The following is a 4,977-nucleotide window of genomic DNA, read 5'->3' on the forward strand; positions in this document are numbered from 1 at the left end:
TTCTGGTATATGGGAAGGAAGTTTGTGGAGTATAACCGTTCAATTTTCGTGGTGAGAGTGATCCCCAAATACTCTATGGAGGTGTTGCACCACTTGAATTCAAATGCGCTTTGTAGTGATGCTATTTCTGGTTTCAGAGAGATGTTGAGAGCGTGGGATTTGGTGTAGTTCGCCCTTAACCCCGAAGTTGCTGTGAATTCCATCAGTAGTTTACAGAGATTGGGAAGGGACGTAATCGGGGACGTTATAAATAGACACATGTCATCGGCGAACAGGCTTTGTTTGGGTTTGTGAGCCGCAGGTTACTCACTGGATATTGGGGTTGGAGCGTATGGCTGTTGCCAACGTTTCAAACGCGATGGCGAATATTATCAGGGATAGGGGACATCCCTGTCTGGTGCCTTTGGCAATGCTAAGGGGTTTTGAGTATTGTCCTTGGAGGCAAATCATAGCTTTCGGGGTGGAGTAGAGGGAGTGGAGAATCCCCATAAAGCGCTGGCCAAAGCCCCAGCACTCCATGAGGGTGACTATGTAAGCCCAATCAACTGAGTCAAAAGCCTTATGTAGATCTAGGACAATGATGGCGAACCTTGGCACCTCAGATGTTTCGGAAATACATTTCCTATGATGCTCAACTACACTGATGAGTGCATGAGCATCATGGGAAATGTAGTTCCAAAACATCTGGGGTGCCAAGGTTCGCCATCACTGGTCTAGGGATAAAAACATTCCCTCTTGTTTGGGTCCGTTATCCCAGTTAGACTGCAAAAGGGATATAATGTCAATGGCCCTTCTGGTTTGGTCAGGCCCCTGTCTACCAGGAATAAACCCTACTTGGTCCTTATGGATGTATCTGTTAAAAAAGGAGGATAAACGATTGGCTAAAATCTTTGTTAGTATCTTTAGGTCATTATTTATAAGGGAGATGGGTCTGTAGTTCTCCACTTCCTCCTGGTTTTTGTTTGGTTTGGGAATCACTGTTCTGTAGGCGGTGTTGAGTTAGGGGGTTTAAGGGGGAACCAAGGGTTTTTGCATTGAAAAATTTCACCATGTATGGAGCCAGGGTGTCAAAGGCCTTATAGTATGGTACTGAAAGGCCATCCGGTCCGGGGGCTGAACCCTTCTTGAGGTTTTTAATGACGTCCCTAATCTCCTCCACTGAGACGGTTTCCTCCATCAGGTTTTTGTGTTCTGTGGAAAGGGTCGGTAAAGGGAGGTCTTGCAGGAGGAAGTCAGAGATAAGTGGGCCCTTGTCCATGCGTGTCGAGCAATAGAGTAATAGAGTTTAGTGTAGAAGTCATGGAAGGCTTAGAGTATTTTGTTGGGATTTGCTGTGTAGGGGGTTGGCCCGTCCTTTTGATTTTGGGGATGGTATAGGTGCGAGGCTTAGGTGAAAGCTTGGCGGCTAACATGGAGCCAATTGTGTCTTTCTGTGAGTAAAATTTGGCTCTGCTCCATTGGTTATGTTTCTCCGCTTTGGCGGTTAGTGCCAAGTTGAGCTCTAATCTGGTTGCGTCTACTTGTTCTAGTAGGGTCTTAGAGAGGCATTTCTTGTGTTTGGCTTTTAGGGATGCAAAGTTTTTTTTCCAGTTGGAGGATGGTCCTGCTGTCTCTCTTTCTTGATTTGGGTCGCCATTCAAATTAATTTGCCTTTAATGGTGACTTTGTGGGCTGCCTTTCGGGGGGGATATTGTCTACATCGTTTAGACGGAAGTACTCTTTTAGGGATTCGTCTATGTCTTTGGTTTTGGCGGGGTCGGTCAGGAGTGATTCATTGAGTCGCCAGTGTGATCTGGATGTCCCAGTGAGTGTGTTCTGTAGCTATAGCAGAACCAGCGAGTGGTCTGACCATGCAGTGTCTATGATGGATGCTTTTTGCGCCGAGGGAATGATGGTGGGGGGAACTAGGATATGATCAATACTGGCATAGGACTGGTGGGGGGAGGAATAATGGGTATAGTCCCTTTTCGTGGGGTTCAGTTCCCTCCAGATGTCAACAAGGCCTTGAGTGTTAATAAGTCTTCCTACGTTGAGGCTGGTTTTGGTGGGTTGTGTCAGTTGGGCCACTGGGGGTTTTGACTTATCAAACCCTGGTCAAAAGCAAGGTTAGAGTCCCCGCCAAAGATAACTGAGTCCTCCAAAAGGGGGTTCAGGGTTTTGAAGAGGGATTGAAAAAATTTGGTTTGTCCCTTATTGTGATTATGACATAAAAGAATGTAGTCTTCCTTCTACTGTTCCCTTCCTTGACTAGGAGGAATCTGCCCTCCGGGTCCTTATATTCGGAGATAGGGGAAGATTTACTGTGCTTCGAGATTAGGATTTCTACCCCCTTGGTCTTGTTAGCTGCGTTCGCTAAGTAAAAAGTTGGGTAGTATGCGTGGAGGAATTTGGGGTTGTATCGGAGCCGGGAAGTGTGTCTCTTGGAGCATAACTGTGTCTATTTTGAGGAAGCGGTAGTTTTCAAGTGCTTTTCTTCGTTTCCTAGGGGAGTTTAGTCCCTGGGCATTGTGTGTGGCTATTCTGAAGTCTGTCCCTGTTGGGGAAGGTTTAGCCTTGGGAACAGAGGGGTGGAATGCTACCAAGTCTACCGTCACTTACCCGTTGCTGACTTCTCCAGTGGGGAATAGGGTTGAGTGTAGGGCGAGTTTCAATCCGTGGTTGGGCCCTGGTATACTTCCCGTCCTGTTGATTGGCTTGAGAGAGGGAGTTAGAAAGAGGTGGAGAGGGGAGGGTAAACAAAACACAATTATGCGTCTTCTAAGAAGACCAAGCGGGTCTGACATGGAACATTCCTGCCAGACTCCTGTCACTTCGCATCGGCTGCCCGAGGAGGGGGGCGACGACCCATCTCACAGGAACAGAGGGACCGTTAATGTGGGATAAGTGGAGGTGACTAGGTAAGGGTACTATACTACCCCATACTCATTCAGATGGGGGTAAAGGCATTTTTTTTTTTTTTTTTTTTTTTTTTTTTTACAATTTGGCATGGGATTCCCCTTAAAATCCATACCAGACTTGAGGGGTTTTTTTTTACATTCAGCTGTTAGCGGGGAACCCACTACCAGCTGATGAGTCCCGGCCTGCTCCTTAGCAACCAGCTCAATCCAGTAAATTTCCTCATTAAATAATGTGGTAATTACCGCTAAATCGAAGAAATGCCGCATTTGGTATTTGGTAAAACTCTTAAAGATATGGTAAACACTTGAAAAATTGTTATCGCATGTGGTATTTTACTGCATGTTATTAGTCGCTATTAAACTCTTAGTGAATTGAGCGCTTTGTCTCTATGTGCACTACTGTATTTAGAAACCCAGTTACATTCCTATTTGGGCGTGGCAGTGGTGTAAAGGATTAACTGCAAAGTTACACAGCCCCAGTGACGATCGCTCTCAGTTTGCTGGTGCTTAGGTCCTGTCAGCACAAGGTGAGGCTGAGAATGTAATATATTGTCACAAGCCCATTAATTTTTAATGTGCTGCACCTCAGTGCATGAAAAAAATGCACTATTTTTGGCAATGGAGCACACCATAACATACACAGTATATACATTTTGGCATAGCATTGGGCTATATCAGGGTTTTCCAAACTAAGGCCCGAAGGACACATTTGGCCGCTTCAAGATTTTATCTGGCCTGCAGCTAGGGTCAGTGGTGCATCCTTAATGTGCACAGATCCAACCCTCCCCCCGTGTAACTGGGGATTTTGATGTAAGAGGGGCTCTGATGGGGACCCTGATGTAAAGGAGACTCAGATCGGGACCTTGATGGTAAGGGGGAGACTCTAATGTAAGGGGGAATCTTATGTGGACCTTGATGTAATGGGGACCCTGATGTGAGGAGCACTGATGGGACTATGATGTAAGGAGCACTCTGTTTGGGACCCTATTGTAAGGAGTACTCTGATGGGGATCCTGATGTAAGGAGCTTTCTCCTGGGGACCCTGCTGTAAGGAGCACTCTGTTGGGGGACCCTGATGTAAGGAGCACTCTGTTGGGGGACCCTGATGTAAGGAGCACTCTGTTGGGGGACCCTGATGTAAGGAGCACTCTGTTGGGGACCCTGATGTAAGGAGCACTCTGTTGGGGACCCTGATGTAAGGAGCACTCTGTTGGGGACCCTGATGTAAGGAGCACTCTGATGGGGACCCTGGTGTAAGGAGCACTCTGATGAGGACCCTGGTGTAAGGAGCACTCTGATGGGGACCCTGGTGTAAGGAGCACTCTGATGGGGACCCTGGTGTAAGGAGCACTCTGATGGGGACCCTGGTGTAAGGAGCACTCTGATGGGGACCCTGGTGTAAGGAGCACTCTGATGGGGACCCTGGTGTAAGGAGCACTCTGATGGGGACCCTGGTGTAAGGAGCACTCTGATGGGGACCCTGGTGTAAGGAGCACTCTGATGGGGACCCTGGTGTGAGGAGCACTCTGATGGGGACCCTGGTGTGAGGAGCACTCTGATGGGGACCCTGGTGTGAGGAGCACTCTGATGGGGACCCTGGTGTAAGGAGCACTCTGATGGGGACCCTGGTGTGAGGAGCACTCTGATGGGGACCATGATGTGAGGAGCACTCTGATGGGGACCATGATGTGAGGAGCAGTCTGATGGGGACCATGATGTGAGGAGCACTCTGATGGGGACCATGATGTGAGGAGCACTCTGATGAGGACCCTGGTGTAAGGAGCACTCTGATGGGGACCCTGGTGTAAGGAGCACTCTGATGAGGACCATGATGTAAGGAGCACTCTGATGGGGACCATGATATAAGGCGCACTCTGATGGGGACCCTGGTGTAAGGAGCACTCTGATGGGGACCCTGGTGTGAGGAGCACTCTGATGGGGACCCTGGTGTGAGGAGCACTCTGATGGGGACCATGATGTGAGGAGCACTCTGATGGGGACCATGATGTAAGGAGCACTCTGATGGGGACCATGATGTAAGGAGCACTCTGATGAGGACCCTGGTGTAAGGAGCACTCTG

The sequence above is a fragment of the Aquarana catesbeiana genome, linkage group LG03 (genome assembly GCF_042186555.1).
Source record: "Aquarana catesbeiana isolate 2022-GZ linkage group LG03, ASM4218655v1, whole genome shotgun sequence".
Classification (NCBI taxonomy): domain Eukaryota; kingdom Metazoa; phylum Chordata; class Amphibia; order Anura; family Ranidae; genus Aquarana; species Aquarana catesbeiana.